We start from the raw sequence: 24,815 nt of genomic DNA, 5'->3' as shown, positions 1-24,815 counted from the left end.
AACAGTAATCATCATTTTCATTCAAAGATGTCACTGCTCATCTGTTGAAACACAAGATAGACCAAATTTCCCCATCAGATGGGGCATCTGCACTAAGCCTCACATTGCCTCAGATACCTCTGCACAGAAGTATGCTTGCCAGATTGCAGCCAAAAGGATATCAGCCCTAGGAAAATAGCATCATTTTTTTCTACTCTTGCCTATAATGTATACATAGCCAAAAGTGGTCATCCCTCTCTAAGGTCAAACACTACCCTGTTATGAATTATTTAATGGTGAGTTTCTATAGCACTCTGACACTTAACAAGGCACTTTCTACTTTACCTTCCTAAGAAAGATATGAGACTAGAAAACTGATGCAAATAGAGAATAAGAAGTTAAACTAGTTACAAGGTACTTCTGTTCACATAAGATTACAGAACTCATCATTCCAGAGTTAAACTATAATAAATTCTGTGAATGTGGGTGGTTTGGATGAGAATCCTTTTACCCATAGATTTCTTTCCCTTTTTTTCTTTAAGCCAGTCATGAAGAATATAGGCCCCAGATTTCTCTCACATTTGGATGCTAGGAACAGAAAAATAAGTATTTCAAGAATTAACGATACTACCAACCCTTACATTTACTTTGGAACTCCAGGTGAGAACTAGTCCTGCATTCAGAGTAAATGAATTTTTTACAAAAAAAACAACATTCACATTTCCTCTGAGGAGCATTTCCGACAGAATACATTCTTCAGAGCTGCCTTCACATCTTTGTTCCTCAAACTATAGATGAGGGGGTTGAGCATAGGAGTCACAACACCATAGAAGAGAGAGATGATTTTGTCTGTGACTTGTACTTTGTCTGCACCAGAGAAGTCTTTAGCTTTGAGTTTTGCATACGTGAAGAGGATGGTTCCATAGAATATAATCACCACTGTGAGGTGGGCAGAGCAGGTGGAAAAGGCTTTATGCCTTCCCTCTGCAGAAGGAATCCTCAGGATGGTGGGGAGAATGAAAACATAGGAAACAAAAATGAAAAGTACTGGAACCAGAAGAAAAATCATATTAGCAACAACCATGCTAATAACATTTATGGAGATATCAGCACAGGCCAATTTTAAGACAGCCAAGATTTCACAAGTAAAATGATTAATGACATTATCCCCACAGAAGGGAAGCCGCATGCCAAGAGACATCTGCAACACAGAATTGACACCCCCTGCAATCCAGGACCCAGCAGCCACAGGCACATACAAATTCTTGCTCATAATGACAGGGTATCTCAGAGGGTTACACATGGCCACATAGCAGTCAAATGCCATCATGCTTAGAAGGACACACTCTGTGGTTCCCATAGCAAAGGAGAGAAACATTTGCACTCCACACCCAGAGAAGGAAATGGTTTTCTTTGAAGCTAAGAACCTGCTGAGAAATAAGGGAATAGAAGAACTGGTGTAGCAAATATCCAAGAATGATAAGTTACTGAGGAAAAAGTACATGGGGGTGCGCAGGTGAGAGTCACAGACACAATGATGATGACTCCATTTCCCAGCAGGATCACCAGGTACATAAATAGCACCAGCAAGAAATAAATGGCCTCAAGCTCTGGGTAGCCAGAAAGCCCCAGTAGGACAAATTCTGTAACAGAAGACTGAGTGGTCTTTCCCATGTTAATATTTTCTTTCACCAAAAGGAATTCTGCAGCAGCCAGAATACACGTGCATGTTACCGCAGTGTTTGTAAGAGTTATTTGCACCCTTAAGTGGCTTCCCTTATGGGTAATGTGGACCTATAATTAGATACACAGATATAGCATAAGAACATATTACAATCCTCTAAGCTAAGATCAGTTAGACTTTTAGAACACATGAAGGAGGCTTTAACTCCAAAAAAATATGCCCTTGTTAGAAAACAGATTCAGAACACATACAACTGGGTTAGAATTGTGTATCTCACTTACATTATGAATTTGAAATTATTGTGAATGCAATGTCACCACAACATTTTGACCAAACAATCCAAAACACAACCAATGTTAGCCTTAGCAAAAATAACTGTTCTACAGTTACTAAAACATAATGGTTAGATGTAAATCCTGATTCAACAGTAATTTAACCTCAGTGGCAGCATTGCTTTGTGGCTAGAAGAACAAACTGAAGAGACACATTATTAGAGAAATGATGTTTGGTTATTTCTAATTTGGGGAGAAATATATACCTGCGATATCCTAAGAATATTAATCAAAGGCATTAGTAATGGTTATAAAAGAAAATATAGTTAGATAAAATTACTCTTCTTAGTCTTTTTCAGTACAAATTGAGACATGTAGGTAACCCTACTGTCCTGATAATGAATGACACATTGATCTCAGAAAACTCTAGTGCACATGTCTCAATCTACAGTCAAAACAAAAATAAATGTATAAACTAAGAAATTTAAGTGATGGGGGATTTACTCTTTTACCTCCAGGTATGAGAAAATACATATTATCTTCTCCCTGCATAGAAATCAGCTGCTTCTGCTCTAACAGCTGCTCTGCTGATCTTCCTCTCACTGCATATTCAGAAAACCCGTAAAAGAGAGGGGTGAGTCATTCAAAAATATTCTTAAGCATTAGCAATACATTATAAGTATCTGTATCCCCACTTACTGGAATATAGAGTATTTCTATATTAAAATGCCAGAAACTGAGGTAGCCTTACTTTTTAATGAGATTGCAGGTCTCATAAATTCCATCCCAGTAAATTCAGTAAGATAACTATAAGAAGAATTATCTGCTTTTCACTTTTCATTAATATCAAGTAGCTGCCATTGCTACATTGTAAAAAGAAAAAAAAAAAAGCAATTAACCACTAGCAAAATAGAACTGACTTCCAGTAAAATGAAAGTTGGGGCTTTTTACAGTCATTTCACTAATAGAGGATCCCTTAAAGGATTAGCCCAGTGGAGCACCAAACAACTTAAAAGTCATTGCTGCTTTAAGGATATTTCTAATCCCAAAAGCAATTTAAAGTTCACAATGTAGTTTGGATAGAATTTAGAAAATTTCTACTACGTTTGGGATGAAGTCCCTTAGAAGTAATTAAAACAAAGTTATTAATACAATTTAATTAAGGTGGAACTCACAAAACAAATAAATCTTCTGACCTTACACCCTCTGGGAAGACCAAATTTAGAACTGCTCTCCAGGTAAAATAGTCAAGACATAGAAATTAGAATTAACTATATCTGATGGAAAGATGTAGCAGTAATCTGTGACACTTAGGTCAAAATGATACTTGTTCTTAATAAAGTATCTGCTAATCACCTTTATTTTGACCTCTAAATCCTGGAGGCTCGGAACCCATAAGCTTCACTCTGGTCTCACTGACCTCTCTACACAGCCAGAATCATGTGCACAGTCATTTTAATTTTGCTCATTCAGGCCCTCTGTTCAAATACACTCACAATACCCCGAAATTTATCCAACCTGTCCTTCAGTCATGCCCACATTGGGATGACACAATACAGAGTAGACCACATCAACAATTTCCATGATGTGAGCAGACCACACTTTACTTATGAACAGGAAAAGATGTTCCGACTTGAAGTGGATAATTATTATGACACTTACCATAACTATCTTTTGAAATCAATATCAACCCTTGAAGACTTCAATCATTTTACTCAGATGTTGTAAAATACTCTTCCAGCATGGAAACAAGTGAAAACATCGTGTAATTTTTAAAAGAAGGGAATAAAATTTGAGAACAATGCTTTTTTGTCAGTGGACAACAGTTTCAAAAAGTCATTGAGCAACATAATCCTAAACAGTGGGAAAGCAACTTATGTCACGAAAGATGGTATTATATGCTTCAAAGAATCAAATTTGAAGAGCAGTTCTCCGAGTTGTAAACTTTATGTAACTACTTTTTCAGTATACTGGCTCATAATGCAAATGTTGGACATGTTTTCTCATTAATGAATGTTGAGTAGACAAAGGAATTAAATAGTTTTGATGTGACCACAGTAAAAGCCATATTACAATGCAAATGGAAGACAGTCTGTAACTGCAAGGAGTTTTATAAGCAGATTACGCAAGACAAAGAAATGTTAAGTAGAGCCATATACTTATAGAAATATAATTAAAGAGGTATGTAGTATAGATACTTATAATTCATTCCAGATAAACAAGTAATTTTTAGTACAAATATTTCCTATACAATACTTTTCTTCTTTCCCAGTGTACATATGGAAAGGCAATTAGAAATAATTCAAATTTAACTGGGCACCATCTATTTTTATTTGCAAGCCTAGCAACCCTAACTTCATGTGGCTAGGATTCACATGGAATCCAGTCCAAGCCTGGGTTGTCCCACCCAGCACCACGGCCAGTTTTGGCCATTCCCAGGCAATGGAGGGAGTCCTGCACGCTCTCCAGGTATCTGAGCAGTACTACTCACAATAATACTGTGAAGCAATATTATTTTCAAAACCTTCAAATGAGAAACAGAAAGACAGTATTCAGTGTATTTCCCTGAACCACTCTGATAAATACAGCTTGTATATCTGTTGTCTCAAGTGTAATCAGCCACCACATAAATATCACCTACAGCTATGATACATATATATATATATATATATATATATATATATATATATATATATATATATATATATATATATATATATATATGGTTGTCCCTTCCAGGATACATATTGTAAGAAGAAACATTTAAGATGGACTAATACGAAACTCATGATCAAGTACCGCTCTTCAACATTTCTTAGTCTAGACTATCATCTTGTCATCTCCCTTCTTGGTTTCATTCAATTCAGTGTGTACTAATTGAGGCCTCCTTGTTCTAGGAACCAGGTCTGCTTCTTCCCTAGATCCCACGAAATTACTTTAGTCCTCTGCTAAGTACTATAGCCCATTACAAAAATGGCAAGTTGATGCCTAGGGTTTTAATATCTGGGGTCAAATCCCCTAATGTCAACGCCCATCTATCCTCCAGAGATTGCCCTGGATTCTCCATTCATGCTGCTCTCCCTCAGGCTAGGCCACACATCATTCCATGCTTCTCCCTGGAGGGGCTGGAGCCCCCTGGAGGGGCTCGAGCACTGCTCGAGTTCCCTAACTCCCAGGTCCCTCTGTATCTCTTAGTTATGGATGGCATTCAAATACCATCTTCTTGTCCCTTTACCAGGAAGCCGGTACACCTATCCATTTCAATCCATCTAAAGACAAACTAACCACGTAATTAGGTATCAGTCACTTAATCTGGCTCACGCCTCTTCTGTTCCCTAAAATAATGTACTCTATTTAAATACAGCTATATTTTATATGAATTGTGAATAAAATTTTGATTTCATGATAGGCCTTCATCACCTTAAAGTTAGATAAAGGCAATGTTTTCATACATTTTTATTGAATGGGCACAGAACCTCATCTAGATCCTCAGGCTAAAATTTATCTAAATTGTTAACATTAGCCATAATACAGCTACACTGTGATCAGTATGTTAACTCATTTAATCATGAGAATCTCTCACAGCCTCATTATCATTTTCTCTCTTGCCTGTTTCTCTAACAGGTGGGTTTTGTACATGGCAGAAAAGAATCTATCAAGACAGAAGAGTGACAGACTGATGGAATAGTAGAAGGCAACAAGTAAATACCAATTAGCCCATTATATAAGAAACAGAACAGGGACACCATATGGGGTCAGTTACCTAGAATTTGAATGGAATATCTCCAACAGTAAACAGTGGAAGGATCCGAGCTGTGGTTAAAACAAAACAAAACAAAAAAAACATTACCAATCAATAAATTTGGTTGAGATAGCAAGAGATGGAGGCAAGGGGAAAACAAATACAGCACAGATCAATCTAACTTAACTCAGTTCCAATATAGGTCTCTGTATGAGGACTGTTTCTTAATAAATTTTTAATCTAATTAATCATCAATAAACAACTTATTATGAAAGTAATGTATTTCCAGTTTTTGCAGAGAGCAAACTAGTGTAATCTTTTGACTTCTTCCCCACTCAAACATGGAAATGACAAAGAAATAGGATTAAAAATATATCAACCTGAAGCATAGAATGAAACTGGGAGAAACCCAAGGAAACTGAACGTAGCCACTGACAAGAAACAGATTGTGGGAGTAGTTCTGAGTAGAGTTCTTCCTTCTCTGTTGCATTGCCATGAGGAAATTATGCTTGTCCTTCTATAACCCTTACAAGCAAAGGTACATAAGGCAACATGAGAGTGGTCCAGAGCTAAGAAGAGTTGAAGAGTGAATAACTCACTACAAGTGCACACAAAGCAGCCTACCAACCTAGGGAGTTCCCTCTTTCTGTCTCATCTCATTACACAAGATGAATTATTTTTACCAATGAAGAAAAGGACTTAGAAGAACAGCATCCAGGAAGAGGTGAAGGATAAGTACCCTAAGAGTTAGGGTTTCCAGATGAGCAACCATATTTGCACATACCCCAAGTGTAGTACAATGGGCTCTCTACTTTTGTTCTCACCTGAAGTAGCACAAGTTAGGGCCTGGACTTTTGCCTTTCCCGTATAAGGTACACATTACTGACCAAGGTACCTCAGAGGAAAACAAATTCTATAGAGAAGAATAATGTGATAAATGGTGAACACAACTTTTATAAAAGAAAGATAATAAAATATGCAACCCAAGATCACATGAGACAGAATTCATTGAACAAGAGAGCACAAAAATTTTGAAAGAGCCAAATAAATATCCTTGATGAGATAAGGAAGTATATTCCTGGCATAAAGCAGAAATAAGAAAAGAAAAGAATCATACGGTAATACTGGGTATTAAACATTTAACAGTTGAAATAAGAAACTCAATAAATGGGATATATAGCAGAATGAAAACTATAACTATATGAGGCATTAAAATAAGCTTCAAATACTTTCAAGTAATTTAAATCATTCATAGAATGATTGACCATATAGATTTAAGCTAGAAAAATTTTTAAAAAGAAAATATAACTAAAAATATCCCAAATGTTAGGAACTTACATATGGACTCCTAATAACGTATAGTATGAGGAAGAAATCACAACAAAAAATAAAGCTGTTTTGAATCAAATGGTAATGAAGATACTACTAAAAACTTATGGAATCCAGCTAAAGCCAGTGATCAGAAGAAAATTTATAGCCCCAAATATACTTATTAGAAAATAATCTTAGATTCTATCTCCAAGTTTAAAAAAAGAACAGAAAACCATACCAACATGTTCCATACTACCCCATCTATTCTGCTACTGAGGTTACCAATGGAATTTTTTATTTACATTACTGTATTTTTCAGTTCCAGAATCTCCTTTTGGTTCTTATTTGTATTTCCCATCTCTTTTCCAAGACTTTCTATTTCTCTGCTTAGGCCTTCTATTTTTTTTTCATTTGTTTCAAATGCATGCATAATTGCTCACTGAAGTATTTTATAATGCTGCTTTAAATTGCTTGTAAAATAATTCCAACATGTTCATCTTGTCATTGCATCTGGATATTGTCTTTTATCATTTACATTGAGATATCTGATTCTTTGTTTGAAGAGTGATATTCATTTTTATCCTGGATATTTTATGTACTATGAGAATCTGGATCCTACTCAAATCTTCTGTTTTAGCAGCCCTCTTCTAAAACCATGCCCTTTCGGGAAGGGAGTCACTACCTCATTCATACCAGATGGGGTGGATAGGTTCACCGCATGGCCTTCATGACACAATGGGGATAGGAAAATCCATTGCCAATGGGATGTAGGGAAAGCCCTGACTTCCCACTAGTACTCTTCTGAAATCCTGTCTGGAGGGGAAGGGCACCTGCTACAGCTGGAAGAGGGTGGAAGTCTAGGCTTCCTACTTGATATTAGCTGAAGAAGAGGGGGAAGGGCTGCAGTATTTTTCTCTGGTGTTTGTCTGCAATATGGCAAGCATTGCCGAAATGTTTTCTATCCTGCTAAGCTACTCTCCTCTCGGTCCTTTGGCTACAGAGAGTAAGATTTCCTTGGTGCTTTTTTGTTTGTTCCCATTGGTGTTTCCAAGTTGTAGGCTTATCTAGAATTCAGTCTGAGATATATAGAAGGCAAAAAGGAAATCCAGGAAACCCACTGCCTTTTGGTTGCTTGGGTCCCAGAGGCACTAGCTAGTCTTTTTTCTCTCTACCTTTCCCAGTCTTCTTAGGCTTTTTAATATATAATATCCAGAGTTTTAGCTGTATTTAACAGAATAGGGAGAAGCATCTGTTCCAACTTGTTTGGAACCATAAGTCCTATATCTATTTAAAAAGTGAATTCATTATTATAATCTTCCCTAAAAAATATTTAGCTCAAATAACTCCACCATGAATTATTTCAATCTTTTAAGAAAGATTGAAATTGAAATTGAAATTTCTTTCTTTTAAGAAAGAAATAAATTCAGTTTTACACAATCTATTCACAGATAGAAAATGCAGGAAAGTTTCCCAATTCATTTTATGAGGCTAGCATAAACTTCATGCCAAAATCTAACAGGATTATGTTTAAAAGGAAAATTAAGAGCCTAGCTCTCATAAACACAGTTGGAAAAAAATCCTCAAAAAACCATTAGTACATTGAATGAAGTGTTATATAGAAGGAACAATAGCTTACAATTAAGTGGAGTTAATTCTAGAAATGTAAGAGTGGTTTAACATTCAAAAATCAAACACTAAAATTATAGTAATATTATTAAAAAGAAATATCATGTAATAACATTCATGGAGGCAGAAAACTATTGTAAAATTATTGTTCTTTGTTTTTAACCTTATGGAACAAGTTTCACTTTGCCTTGTCTTATTTATGTATTTAGCTATCTGAAAGCAAGAACCTTGCCTTTTCATCTCTGTACCTCCTCACAATTTTGACATCAAAATTTAGTGAAAGATCTTTCACATAATCAGATCTTAAATAGGAATAAAAGAAATATAACAAATGTTTTTAATGTTATTAAAGTACTGTTGCCCATTACTTTTTCCAAATTATTCACACTAACTTCTTGCCTCATGGTTTATCTTGTTGTTGTTGTTTTTTGGTATTTTGTTTTTGTTTCTTTCACGGTTTATCTTTTACAAATAAATGATCTTGGGTCTCCATGTTAAAGTCACATCCCTCTTACTAATATATATACTCTAGAGGTGCTGGTATGATATAAATGTGAATGGAATTAAAATAAGAGCTATCACAACACGGTCAGGGAGCCAACTAACAGGATAAGTGGAGTTAGAGGAAGCAGTTGGGAAGAAATGGCAGTAATGTGTTGCCCATTCTCTTGAGGCTGGGCATCTACACCTTCAGCTATTACAGCCTTATATCTCCCTACTCCAGCAAGGAAAAATGAACCATATTGCACTGGATTTTCCATTCTACAAAAATCGTAACATTTAATGCTGGGAATGGGCTTTTACTCATTAGGAATAGGGAATAAAGAGAATCATTGATTCTAGTCTTTCACCATTGTCATTATTGTCAAAAGTAGAAAATTACTGTTTCACTCTCCATTTATTTTTTGTTCCCTATTTTCCATTTAGATATTTTGAAATCAGTTAAAATTGCCTGAAAAAATAACACAGAACAATTCAAAATATACAATTATTTTTTAAAGTAGGTTAGAAAGTTAGAAATGCACTATGCTCTTGAGTTTATTATATATAGTATATGCATATGACTATATTAAAATATTAATAGTTACTATAACTGAAATGGATGAATTTAATTTCTTCATTTGAATTTTTCCAAATTTCCCAGATCTTTTCCAATAAGTATGTATTATTTATTTAATCAGGAAATTTTTATTTTTATCTTTTTTTATATTGGAGAATATATGATTTACAATGTTGTATTAGTTTCAGGTGTACAGTAAAGTGATTTAGTTATACATATACATATATCTAATCTTTTCCAGATTCTTTTCCCATATAGGTTATTACAGAGTATTCAGTAGAGTCCCCTGTGCTATACAGTAGGTCCTTGTTGATTATCTATTTTATATATAGTAGTGTAGATATGTTAATTTAATACATTTTTAATTTATTAAAAAATAATCATTTAATAAGTTAGATTTAATTAGATCTTTGAGGCAATATCCCTAAAGCTTTAAGAACTACTACTACTCTCCACATAATAGTTTAGAGATACTATTTAAATCCCTTCTGAGATTATAGAGTCTCTTAGAAGAAAACAAAGAAGGATTTAAATTGCTATCAGAGCCACTGATGGGTCCTAAGGAAACTTTTAAGGCTCAGAGATTGGGGAATATTTGTAAGATTTACTATCGATACGAACTCAAGACAGAACATTCAGGTAAGAATGACAGCCTTACCAAACAGCTCAAAAAAAGAAGAGAGCTAAGATGTCAACTAGCTTGAGGAAGTGCAACCACAATGAATTTATTATGAATTTATTACCAAGAAGTTGGTAAAATACTGGAATAGAATAAGGAATGATATATAGTGATGAGTGTGCTTGTGTCTAACACTACATCCTTTTTTAGAAACTGAAGTCCCAACAGGACATGCTACCTATTGGGTGTGGAGAAGGTAAGAATCCTACATAAAAAATTAAATAGGAAGTACTGGGGCAGAATTGTAAAGATTTGTTTCAGAAAAAGAAAGAGAAATGGAAATAATAAGTTCTCAATAATTTACTTTTTATATATTTTTTAACTTTTTACTTTGAACTGATTTTAAACTTTCAGAAAATTTACCAAATTAGTTCAAAGAGTTCCCTTACATCTCTCAACTAACATCCAATGTCAATATCTTACACAACCATAGTACAAGTATCAAGAATAAGATATTAAGGTTGGTACATTATATTAACTGTGGACTTTATTCAGATTTCACCAATTTTCCACTAGTGTCTTTTTCTGTTCTAGGATCCTTTTCAAGGTCCCACACTCTATATAATTGTTATTTGTCCTTTGTCTCTTCCAGTTTGTGACAGTTCCTCAGTCTTTTTTCTTTCATCAATTTGAAAAGCTCTAAATAAAAAATTAAAAAGGAAATATATACAAAACGAATTATTAAATTAAGGAAATATCTTGAATATCTATAAACATCATTTTAAATTATCATTTCTTCTTACGATGAAAAAGGGGAAAAAATGTGAACGTGAAAGTCCAGATTAACATGGGTTGTGCAATTACTCTGTATCAAGGGCTATCACATGTCACACATACTTACTTCACAACAATTCTATAAAATAGGTGCTATTATGCTAATACTACAGGTGGCACATCACATTCAGACAGTTTGTGTCTTGCGCAAGGTCTGTACAGTTAAGAAACCACAGAGTGGAGACTAAACTCTAAGTTCTCTGACTCCTAGACAACTGCTATTTGCATTAAGACATGGTACTTTTTCATAAATAAATCTTATCAGCATTTCGGACAAAGGGATAAAAGGATTAGGGCACAGTAGGCTTCCAGGGCACAGCCTTGGAGATGGTGAGAGCATTCAGGATAAGCAAGGTGAATCAATACCAGGAGTGAGCCTGTTGCTCAGACAGACGTTCCCACTAGATAAGAGTTAAAGGCTGTTGCTGTGTTTCCAACAACAAAAAAACTGCACTTGGTTTCCACACAGAAATGTTAGTGAAAAACCCAGAATAATTCTCAATACCACATAAAAAAGGAGAAAAGGCCTTTCTTTTTTACCTTTGCCTTTGCTCACTCCATCTTATTCATTAATGTTTCCTTTGGGGGCTCATAGGAGCTTATTTATTCACATAAGCACTGGGGATCTCCTGTGACGGATGTTTCATATTGTGAAGAACAAAGTCGTTTTACCAACAAAAGGGGAAACCTGATAACTCTGAAATTAGAATTCAATACTTAGTGCTGGAAACTTACTCCTGAGGAAGCCTTCCAGGATGGCTGGGGTACAGCCCGATTTAAGAGGCTCCTGGGGCAAAATAGGAAACACTGGTTGAATTTATATGATTTACAGACAAACTTCCGTTGGCAAATACAGGTAGACGATAGATGCACATGATCTGTGAGTCTCGATGTTTTCTTTCCTTGCACAGGTGGTGCCCAATGGTGAAAAATAATCTAAGGACAGGGCCTTTCAGGAGATGGATAAAGCTCAGGGAGCCAAGAAATTGAAACTTTACATATTTTGAAGAAAGAGAAAGAAGCAAAAGTAACGGAAGCCCCCAACTGCTTCCCCAAGGTCTTGCCTTTCTACCAGGTATCTCCTCTTTCTCTTTACTATATGATACTGTTGTTGCTTTTTTAATGAATCCTATCTGTACCGCTAACCTTGGTCACATTCTAAATGGTGGGCTCTATAATCTTTTTTTGCAAGAACTGGGCTGTGTCAGTATGTCTTCTCAGAGTGGATATATTTGTGAGATTGACTGGTTGAAATTGGAACATTAAATGGCCTGAATTAGTCTCTGAAAAAAAGCAACAGAAAATCTCAAGTCAATTCCAATCCATTGACTGTTCTTTTTCCTTCTTGGGTTTTAGAGACAGCTGGAGCCAACAAATGCCTGGACCTTCTGGCCTCTTTGGCTTCTCCTAATCATTAGAAAGAACGCAGAGATGCTAACCTTTGCCCCAGGGCAATTCCCTATTAAGAAAATTTGTTTTTCTTATTTTTACAATTAAAATAATAGGTTTAGCATAGAAAAACTGGAAAATATGAAAAAGATTAAGAAAAGTTAAATGCTTCAAACCCAATCTGACAAAGAAAACCACAGTTAATATTTTTGTTTCTTCCAGCTACACATATGCAAAATTGTGATTATTTATATTGCCAAGTAACTTGCTTTTATCACATAATAATATATCATGAGCATTTTTCCTTATCCTTAACTCCTCTGGAAGAATACAATTTTCAGTGGTACAACATATGAAGGTATGTTTTCTCACATATCATAACATGCTCCACAACTACATACCAGATTTTCAGCATCCTAAAGAAAATCAAATTACAACTGTCTATTGATTATTTCAGAAAAATAATATTAAGTAATAATAATGATGACAATAACAGTAATCCTTAACTGACTTTTAGGGAAACACCTCCAGAGTTTCATCATTTAAAATCAAGTTGGCCCATGTCTAAATTACCGAGTTTTAATCAAGAATGTTAAATTCTAGCAAATGATTTTTTTATATCTACCTAGATGATCATATAAGGGATTCTGCTATTATTTGTTTGGTATATTATGTTGATAGATATCTAAATAATATTCGGAATGTCTTGCATTCATGAAATTATTTTAATATACAGTTGGAATTGTTTTGAATATATTTACAAATTTTACATATATGTTCAAATGAGACTGAACCATAGTTTTGTTCTATCTTTGACAATCTGGGGTGTAAAAGTTATTTTAGTCTGATAAAATGATTTATGAAGTGTTCCATAATTTTTTGGACATTAAACTATTTATGTACCACAGAGATTGTTTCTTGAAAGTATAAATTAACGCTTTACTAAGTAATCTGTTCCCAATGTTCATTTTGAGGATCAGTGTCTATCCTTCTCCCAGTTGAATCTCTGGTAATACTACAGAATCTATTATGCTAAGTGTTTACTAAATGAATAAATGAAAGATACTAGGAGAGAGGTAAGCACAGTTCTATGGAAGCACTTAAATGGGCATCCTACCCAAACTAGAAATTCAGGAAAGTTTCCTAGGAAAAGGTATTAACTAACTAGGAGGGGCCTTTCCAGTTTAAGCGAGGATTTCAGCATGGCTATTGCAGAGCGTAAAGAAGAAGGATCAGTAGTGGCTCCAAAATTTATACATTAGCATCTAGGGGTGACGATCTGACTGTGGGAAACTTTTCTTGAAGCCGTGTTATATAACAACTACACTGTTTTATCTCAAATTCTACTACTGTTATATTGGATTGACGTTGGGGGCAAGACTGATGAAGATTATGGGTAAGCAAATCCTCCCCCAGTATCTTTTCCCTTGGCACATTCGTGGTGTGGGGAAATATGGAAATGACATAAAAGAAGGTGGAGAGATTAAACTGGGCCTTTTATGATGGGCTAATTCAGTGTTAATGAGATGACTTTTTCCACTTTCTCTTATTTGTCATAAGTATTTAAATGGTCTCCTTCATCTGGGCCTTTTTCTTTGAGCAAAGAAAAGGAACCACTCTCTTCTCATTTCTTTCTCAACACCCACTCTCTCAAGATATAAGTGCTTAGTTTAGTGCTCATTTGTAACAGAATAATAAGCTCCTTCTATCCTCCTCCAACCTCTTCTCTTCCTTCTCCTCCGCCTTCTACTTAGAGCAGCTGTGCTCAAACAAATCAAAACTGCCTCAACTCACACTTTTGAAGTTAGATCCATGTGCCAACGTGAACAGAGACAGGCAAGGAAAAGCAGGAAAAAGGGAATTTCTTCTGTTAATAAACTATTGTACCATGATCTCTTTTTAAATCTCTCCCAAACCATTATCTAGGTGGTAACTCACTAGGAGGAAGAGAAAAAATATAGAAACTTAATGGGGAAGCCAGGAAGGCTGCCCTATGTGACCAGCCAAGGAATAAGCCAAGGAATCATGCCCTTCTGCGCTCCAGAAAGAGAGAGCAGGGCAAATGGTTAGCTGCAGGCTGGAGGACAGAAAAAAACGGAGACATTTTCTCACTCTGCTGCCCTGGTCCCAATGAAAGCAATCTATCACAGGAATACAGCATAGTATAAGGCACAGTGCTTACATCCAAAATCCACAGTCTTTCCTGGGCATCATATTGGACAAATGTGAAACAATTAGGGCAACAGCTGAGTTTTCATAATGTACTAACTAACACTGTATATCATAGGAACTCATGATATACACCATGGGCTAGAAAAAGCAAGTAAGGCAGGAATGTTAGTTTCAACACACCTAAACACTGTGTAGTATTTTCAGAGGATCAGAAGAGAATCTGTGATAGGTACTATGGTATTGTGTTAAGAGGACAGACTCTGGATCCAGATTGCCAGTTATTAAATCCTGGTTCTAGCTATATTATCTTGGGCAAACTACTTTAACTTCCCTTTACCTGCTTGCCCTGTAAAATGGGGATAATAATTGTTTCTCATACTATTATTATATGTAATACTGATAGGCTCGCAGTGAATATTAAATGACTGAATAAAGTGCTTATCACAGCACCTGGACAGAGTTAGTTCTCAATAAATATTAGCTAGCTATCACTGGTCCAGCCATACTAATATTTGCCAGTATTCATAAAATCTTTGCGCCAGGGCTTCCCTGGTGGTGCAGTGGTTAAGAATCTGCCTGCCAGTGCAGGAGACATGGGTTCAAGCCCTGATCCGGGAAGATCCCACATGCCGGGGAGCAACTAAGCCTGTGCACCACAACTACTGAGCCTGAGCTCTAGAGCCCTCGAGACACAACTACTGAACCTGCATGCCACAACTACTGAAGCCTGTGTGCCTAGAGCACATGCTCTGCAACAAGAGAAGCCACCACAATGAGAAGCCTGCACACTGCAACAAAGAGTAGCCCCCGCTCTCCACACCTAGAGAAAGCCCCCGTGCAGCAAAGAAGACTCAAAGCAGCCAATAAAAAAAAAAAAAATGCTATTCTAGTGAACACATGAACGATAAGAAAGCCAGACCGCCTTACTGCTGACATGAAGAAAGGTTTAGTGGTCTGAACAGATCAAACCCACAACATTCCCTTAAACCAAAGCCTAAGCCAGAGAAAGGCCCTAACTCTCCTCAATTCTATGAAGCCTGGGAGAAGTGAGGAAGATGCAGAAGAAAAGTTTGAAGCTAGCTGACGTTGTTTCATGAGGTTTAAGAAAGGAATCCACATCCATAATTAAAAAGTGCAAAGTGAAGCTGCAAGTGCTGATGTAGATACAGCAAGTTACCTAGAAGATCTAACTTAGATAACGAATGAAGGTGGCTACACTAAACAACAGATTTTCAATGCAGACAAAACACTCTTATACTGGAAGAAGATGCCATCTAGGATTTTCACAGGTAGAGAGAAGTCGAGGCCTGTCTTCAAAGCTTCAAAGGACAAGCTGACACTCTTGCCAGGGGCTAATGCAACTGGTGGTTTAAGCCAATACTCATTTACCCTTCCCAAAATCCTAGTGCCCTTAATAATTATGCTAAATCAACTCTGCCTGTGCTGTATAAATGGAACAACAAAGGCTGGATGACAACACACTGTTTACAACATGGTTTACTGAATACCTGAAGACCACTGTTGAGACCTATTGCTCAGAAAAAGAGATTCCTTTCAAAATATTAAAGATACCCAATGAGATTAATGTTGTTTTCATGCTTGCTAACACATCCATTCTGCAGTCCATGGGTCAAGGAATAATTTTGACCTTCAAGTCTTGTTATTTAAGAAATACATTTCATAAGGCTATAGCTGTCATAGACAGTGATTCCTCTGATGGATCTAGGCAAAGCCAATTGAAAACCTTCTGGAAAGGATTCACCATTCTGGATGCCATTAAGAACATTCCTGATTCATGGGAAGAATTCAAAAAATCAACATTAATAGGAGTTTGGAAGGTGTTAATTCCAACTCTCATGGATGACTTAGAGGGATTCAAGACTTCAGCGGAGGAAGTAACTGCAGATGTGGTGGAAATAGCAAGAGAACTAGAATTAGAGGTGGAGCTTGAAGACGTGACTGAATTGCTGCATTCTCATGATAAAACTTTAATGGATAAGGAGTTGCTTTTTAAACATGAGCAAAGAAAGTAGTTTCTTGAGATGAAACCTACTCCTGGTGAAGATGCTATGAAGATTGTTAAAATGACAGCAAAGGATATAAAATATTACATAAAATTAGTTGCTAAAGCAGTGGGAGGGTTTGAGAGATTTGACTCCAATTTTGAAAGAAGTCCTACTGTGGGTAAAATGCTATCAAACAGCATTGCATGCTACAGAGAAATCATTCATGAAAGGAAGAGTCCATCAATGAGGCAAACTTCACTGTTGTCTTATGTTAAGAAATTGCCATGGCCACCCTTCAGCAACACCACCCTCATCAGTCAGCAGCCATCAACACTGAGGCAAGACTCTCCGCCAGCAAAGAGATTATGAGTCACTGAAAGCTCAATTGATGGTTAGCATTTTTTAATTAAGTATGTACATTGTCTAAGGTAGGAAATTTGACAAGCTATGTTAACTACAATGATGAAATCATAATAAATTCTAAGTACAATGATGTAACAGTATAGTGTATGCGGAATTAATATTATCATTCAATAAGTTTATTATAACCTGTTAGTATTTTCCCTTAACATATATTCTCATTTTTCAAAACAAAATAATTTTTTTTATTTGCCTTTTATGAGATAGCAAAGTAACAAACCCTAGACTAGACTATTTTTCTATACATAGTTGCTATAGAAGACCTCCTTCTGCTTTTTCTTTTGTGTGTATCATATAGTTGAAACTTTGTGGTTTGGCAGGAACATTTACATTTCACATTTTAAAACATATAGAGTTTTTAACTGATACTAAATAAGTGAGCACTAATATTTATAATAATACAAAATATGTTAGCAAAGCTAGTGCCAATAATGAAACATGGAAGTTGGTCTAAAAAGAAGTCATAATGATTTATACATAGCATTTATTTATTTAGATTTTAAAAATGAAGCACAATCAGCTTGTAATAAATAATCTTATTAAATGTTAAGAGTACCTTGTTATATGCATGAAAGAATAAAATATAAATAGCATCAACAAAATAGAATGTAGATGATAATGGAATCATATCTTCAACTTACTGGAACAAAACAACTGTTAACTGTAAAGTAGCTAAATTATCTTTCAAGACTGAAGATAAATTACTTTTCAGATAAAGACTAAGGGATTTTTATCATTCAAAGAATGTACTGAATTAACTATTAAAGAATGTAACTAAGGAAGAACTAAATTCAACCTAAATGGAAGAGTAGAATGGAAAAGAAAAGAAAGAAAGCAATAGTTAACAAAAAATTAATGAATATATGAAGAGATCTATAAAATAGCCTTTATAGAAAAATAAAGAAAACAAAAATCTTCAGAATTACAAAAAGACTCAAGTTTTGTGAAGACACTAAATAAGAGTAGGTGATTTTTTTTTTTTTTTGCAGTACACGGGGCTCTCACTGCTGTGGCCTCTCCCGTTGCGGAGCACAGGCTCCGGACGCGCAGGCTCAGCGGCCATGGCTCACGGGCCCAGCCGCTCCGCGGCATGTGGGATCTTCCCGAACCGGGTCACGAACCCGTGTCCCCTGCATCGGCAGGTGGACTCTCAACCACTGCGCCACCAGGGAAGCCCAAGAGTAGGTGATTTTAATACAAACTTCTCTAAAACTGTTTGCTATAGAAATGTGAAAATAAAAGATTTGAGTTCTACAGTAAATAAGATTAAATAAATATATAAAAATGTAAGATATAGACAATAATATATGAAATACATAATATGTAAGGTCTATAAAATTGTATATTCAAACACTAGAGAATATATGTTTAAAATACAAGGCAAGTATTAATAAATATTGAACAGTTAAAATCACTCGACCACAATTTCTAGTTACAACACAACAGAATTCCAACAAAACCAGTTGATGTAGGTTACCTCTACAAGGAAATTTATAGGTATAAATAAATATTTCAATCTTTGTATATGACATATATACATGTGATACATATATACATATGTGAAAATATGAAAAATGTAAATTTAATACACTAAGCATTCAATTCAAACACTAAGAAAAATTAAAGAAAAAACAAAGACAAGGAAGTAGTGAATAAGTTGCTTAAAAAATTGCCAGGCCAAAACAATTCCCCTTGAAAAGTCTAATAAACTTTAAAGAATAGAAAAACTCTATCGCATGCATTTATTTCAGAAAATAGAAAATATGAAGAGCTTCTCAAACTAATATTTTGAGCCTAGAATAAAGTGAAACAAAAACTGCATAAGAAAATGGACAACCTGGAAGAAATGGACAAATTCTTAGAAAGGTATAACCTTTCAAGACTGAACCAGGAAGAAATAGAAAATATGAACAGACCAATCACAACCACTGAAATTGAAACTGGGATTAAAAATCTTCCAACAAACAAAAGTCCAGGACCAGATGGCTTCACAGATGAATTCTATCAAACATTTAGAGAACAGCTAACACCCATCCTTCTCAAACTCTTCCAAAACATTGCAGAGGAAGGAACACTCCCAAACTCATTCTGTGAGGCCACCATCACCCTGATACCAAAACCAGGCAAAGTTACTACAAAAAAGGAAAATTACAGACCAATATCACTGATGAATATAGATGCAAAAATACTCAACAAATTACTAGCAAACAGAATCCAACAACACATTAAAAGGATCATACACCATGATCAAGTGGGTTTTATCCCAGGGATGCAAGGATTCTTCAATATACTCAAATCAATCAATGTGATACACCATATTAACAAACTGAAAAAGAAAAACCACATGATCATCTCAATAGATGCAGAAAAAGCTTTTGAAAAAAATTCAACACCCATTTATGATAAAAACTCCCCAGAAACTGGGCATAGAGGGAACCTACCTCAACAAAATAAAGGCCATATATGACAAACCCACAGCAAACATCATTCTCAATGGTGAAAAAAATGAAAGCATTTCCTCTATGATCAGGAACAAGACAAGGATGTCCACTCTCGCCACTATTATTCAATATAGTTTTGGAAGTCCTAGCCATGGCAATCAGAGAAGAAAAAGAAATAAAAGGAATACAAATTGGAAAAGAAGTAAAACTGTCACTGTTTGCAGATGACATGATACTATACATAGAGAATCCTAAAGATGCCACCAGAAAACTACCAGAGCTAATCAATGAATTTGGTAAAGTTGCAGAATACAAAGTTAATGCACAGAAATATCTTGCATTCCTATACACTAATGATGAAAAATCTGAAAGAGAAATTAAGGAAACACTCCCACTTACCACTACAACAAAAAGAATAAAATACCTTGGAATAAACCTACCTAGGGAGACAAAAGTCCTGTATGCAGAAAACTATAAAACACTGATGAAAGAAATTAAAGCTGATACCAACAGATGGAGAGACAGACCATGTTCTTGGATTGGAAGAATCAATACTGTGAAAATGACTATACTACCCAAAGCAATCTACAGATTCAATGCAATCCCTATCAAATTACCAATGGCATTTTTTACAGAACTAGAACAAAAAATCTTAAAATTTGTATGGAGACACTAAAGACCCCGAATAGCCAAAGCAAACTTGAGGGAAAAAAACGGAGCTGGAGAAATCAGACTCCCTGACTTCAGTCTATACTATAAAGCTACAGTAATCAAGACAATATGGTACGGGCACAAAAACAGAAATATAGATCAATGGAACAAGATAGAAAGCCCAGAGATAAACCCACGCACATACGGTCAACTAATCTATGACAAAGGAGGCAAGGATATACAATAGAGAAAAGACAGTCTCTTCAATAAGTGGTGCTGGGAAAACTAGACAGCTACATGTAGAACAATGAAATTAGAACACTCCCTAACACCATACACAAAAATAAACTCAAAATGGATTAGAGACCTAAAGGTAAGACCAGACACTATAAAACTCTTAGAGGAAAACATAGGAAGAACACTCTTTGACATAAATCACAGCAAGATCTTTTTTGATCCACCTCCTAGTGTAATGGAAATAAAACCAAAAATAAACAAATGGGACCTAATGAAACTTAAAAGCTTTTGAACAGCAAAGGAAACCATAAACAAGACAAAAAGACAACCCTCAAAATGGGAGAAAATATTTGCAAACGAATCAATGGACAAAGGACTAATCTCCAAAATATATAAATAGCTCATGCAGCTCAATATTAAAAAAACAACTAACCCAATCCAAAAATGGGCAGAAGACCTAAATAGACATTTCTCCAAAGAAGACATACAGATTGCCAAGAAGCACATGAAAAGCTGCTCAACATCACTAATTATTAGAGAAATGCAAATCAAAACTACAATGCAGTATCACCTCACACCAGTTAGAATGGGCATCATCAGAAAATCTACAAACAACAAATGCTCGAGAGGGTGTGGAGAAAAGGGAACCCTCTTGCACTGTTGGTGGGAATGCAAATTGATACAGCCACTATGGAGAACAGTATGGAGATTCCTTAAAAAACTACAAATAGAACTACCATATGACCCAGCAATCCCACTACTGGGCATATACCCTGAGAAAACCATAATTCAAAAAGAGTCATGTACCAAAATGTTCATTGCAGCTCCATTTACAATAGCCCGGAGATGGAAACAACCTAAGTGTCCATCATCGGATGAATGGATAAAGAAGATGTGGCACATATATACAATGGAATATTACTCAGCCATAAAAAGAAACAAAATTGAGCTATTTGTAGTGAGGTGGATGGACCTAGAGTCTGTCATACAGAGTGAAGTAAGTCAGAAAGAGAAAGACAAATACAGTATGCTAACACATACATATGGAGTTTAAGAAAAAGAAATGTCAGGAAGAACCTAGGGGTAAGACAGGAATAAAGACATAGACCTACTAGAGAATGGACTTGAGGATATGGGGAGGGGGAAGGGTAAGCTGTGACAAAGCGAGAGAGTGGCACTGACATATATACACTACCAAACGTAAAATAGATAGCTAGTGGGAAGCAGCCACATAGCTCAGTGCTTTGTGACCACCTAGAGGGGTGGGATAGGGAGGGTGGGAGGGAGGGAGATGCAAGAGGGAAGAGATATGAGAACATAATATGTATAACTGATTCACTTTGTTATAAAGCAGAAACTAACACACCATTGTAAAGCAATTATACTCCAATAAAGATGTAAAAAAAAAAAAACCTAAATAAAATATTATCTAACATAATCCAGCAATGTACAAAGTAATAATACCTAGTGTCCAAGTAGGAGTTATCCCAGGCAACCAAGGAAATTTTAACATTAGAAAATGTGTTCATTTTCACACAATATCAATAATTCACAGTATCTATTTCAGGAGGAAAAAATGACCATTTTAATAAATGCAGGAAAATCACTTGATAAATTCAACAGGCAATTATAATTTTTTTAATCTTGGCAAATTAGAACAGAAAGAAACTTTTCAACCTGATAAGATACCTATCCAAAACCCACAGCAAATATCATAGTTAATGACGAAATATTAAATATATTCATTATAATGTTCAAAATAAGATTTTTTAAATGCCTGGGTTTGCCTCTATAACACTGGACTAGAATCCAATTGTATAAAGAAGAAGAAATAAGACATTTAAAGATTACAAAGGCAGAAATGAAATTATCGTTATCCCAGACAATACAATTTTCTACAAAGAAAACGAAGAAAAGTTATAAACAAATCATCTGAGTTAATAATGGTTGCAAGTCAAAGATCAACATTAAAAAATCAATTGTGTTCCTTGTATCAATCACAACTGGTTAAAAAAGTATCTTAAAAAGAATCTCATTCACAATAGCAACATATATGTGAAATGCCTATGAATAAATCTAATAAAAAAAGCACAAGTACTTTATCAGAAAAAAATTATAAATCTTTATTTTAAAAAAACAGATAAGGAAACCTGAGTAAACAGGGAGCTATATTTTGAATACAGTTAAGAAATTCAAAAATATTCATCCCCAACAACCTAAATTTAATGTAATTTCTATTAAAAGTCAAACAAAGTGAGGTTTTCTTTCCCCTCTTTGGATATTATTAAGTTGATCCTAAAATTTACAGAAAGAATAAAAGACTAAGAGTCACCAAGAAAATACTGCAGAATAAGAATGAGGATATGGTAATCACTATACCAAATATCAAGACTGACTGTAAGTTGTAGATATGTAGATAATGTAGTGTTGGTGAAGATAAACAGACAAATGGATCAACAGAATAGGACAGAAAGTCTAGGAACATCCCAGGCAACTAAAAGAGTTTGAAAACAGATATTATAGAGAGTTTGATGACTGATAGGGCATTGTAAATCAGTACAGACCAAATACTGACAAAAAAAGATAACGATAGATGTCTACCTCATACTACACCACATATAAATTTAATAAAGAGTAAATAGCCAAATTCTAAAAAGCAAAATTCTAAAACTTCTATAGAAAATTGTGGAAAAATATCTCTATGGCATATGGGCAGGAATAGTATTAACATTTGTTAAATAAGACACAAAACAAAAAGTAAATGAAAAGAATGACAAAATCAGCCTCCTTAAAAAAAATTTTTTTCAGATGTGTTTTCAGGTTTAAAAACTATTTAGTCAAAGAAACACACTTAACAAAACAGTAAAATTTTATTTTAAATGATAAAAATTGGTTCAACCCTTCAGAAAAATAATATGACACTACCTATTTAAAATCTCAGCAATCTGTTCATTCCTGAGAGTCAGCTAGAATTTCATCCAAGGGATATAGCCAAAAGAAAGAAAAAACCAAATTAAACCATACAGAAATTTTCATTATTTAAAATATCTAAATATGAGAAAGATAGGAGGAGAATGAGCCAAGTATCCTTCATCAACTCAATGAAATATTATGCAACCAAAAAATAGGTAATTTAAGACTCAACCTCCTTAAAATTAAAAGTTTTATATGACAAAAGACACCATTAAGAAAGTTTAAATACTAGACATAAATGGGAGAAATTATCTGTAGTACACAAAAACAAAAAAAGGATTAGTCCAGAGTATGTTTCTAAAAATACAAACAATCCAATAAAAAACTGCAATTTCTACAATGTAAAGGAACCCCAATACCAATAAAAATATAAAAATAATCAAATCACAACTTATCAGAGAAACAAAAAAAATTTTAATGAGACATTGCATACCCCAAAAATAGTCAATCAGTAAATTATGACAGTAATATGGAGAAACACAAAATCTAATTGCCACGGGGAATATGAATTAACACTTTGAAGAGCAAATAAGCAAGATCAGGTAAAGTTAATCCCTTAATTCCACTTCCAGGTATGGACTCAAAGAAAGGATGAAGAAAAAGCTAGTCTATGCCACCATCTAGTGGCCTCAGAATATAATAGAAAATACAATACTTCAGCAGTGTTTACAAAGGACTTCTCAAAGTACCTGCACAGGGGTGCAGCAACAACTTATAAATGTGCAGAGTTTATATACGCAGTAACTTCCCTCACTGCCCTTTTGGGCCAGTATTTGACTCCATCTATCCTTCTTCCTTTTGCAGATTTGCATGAACCTAACTAACCTTGTGACAAAACCAAGTAGAAATATCTTCAGGCAGAGTGTTTCTCATGTCTATCTTATATAATTTCCAACACCCTTCAAATGATATCCATTGTTATGTGAGGTTGAAAGAATGCTTCTCCAAACTAACCAGATTAGATTGCATTGACAGGAATATGGTGCAAAAGGGGCCCTCATACACTTCTGTTAAGGTACAAATTTGGAAAATTAGCAAAGATGAATATATATCCCAAAATCAAACCAATAATTTTTTTATTAAACAAAAAAATTACAAAAAAGATAAATATGTGTATAAACTATGACACAAAAATTCCTCTCCTGGATACATTCTCTCATCATGGTTCTTAACCCCAAAGGACATCTAAGAATCTAAAAGTTTCATATATTGAAAATGGATAAGTTCCCGAGATCAGCTGTACAGATTGTGCTATAGTTAACAATACTGTAGTGTACACTTCAAGTCTTGTTAAGCGGGGTTATATCTTGTTAGTTTTTACCGCAATAAAAAATAAAACAAAACCTTCTTGAAGTGGCCAAAGGCATCCAGAAAATGAAATGGGGGCAGTCAACATTTA

At 35.0% G+C, this 24,815-nt stretch overlaps 1 pseudogene across 1 annotated transcript; it reads right to left on the bottom strand.

Moving 5' to 3' along the window:
- Positions 1–694: 694 nt before the first annotated feature.
- Positions 695–1,681, bottom strand: LOC309823541 (olfactory receptor 13C7-like; annotated as a pseudogene). The gene has a single exon. The product of its transcript is annotated as an olfactory receptor 13C7-like (transcript).
- Between the last annotated feature and the right edge of the window lie 23,134 nt (positions 1,682–24,815).

The sequence above is a fragment of the Grampus griseus genome, assembly GCF_964374135.1.
Source record: "Grampus griseus genome assembly, chromosome: 6".
Taxonomy (NCBI): domain Eukaryota; kingdom Metazoa; phylum Chordata; class Mammalia; order Artiodactyla; family Delphinidae; genus Grampus; species Grampus griseus.
The sequence above is the reverse complement of the archived record's forward strand: the minus strand, read 5'-3'. Positions and strand labels throughout refer to the sequence as shown.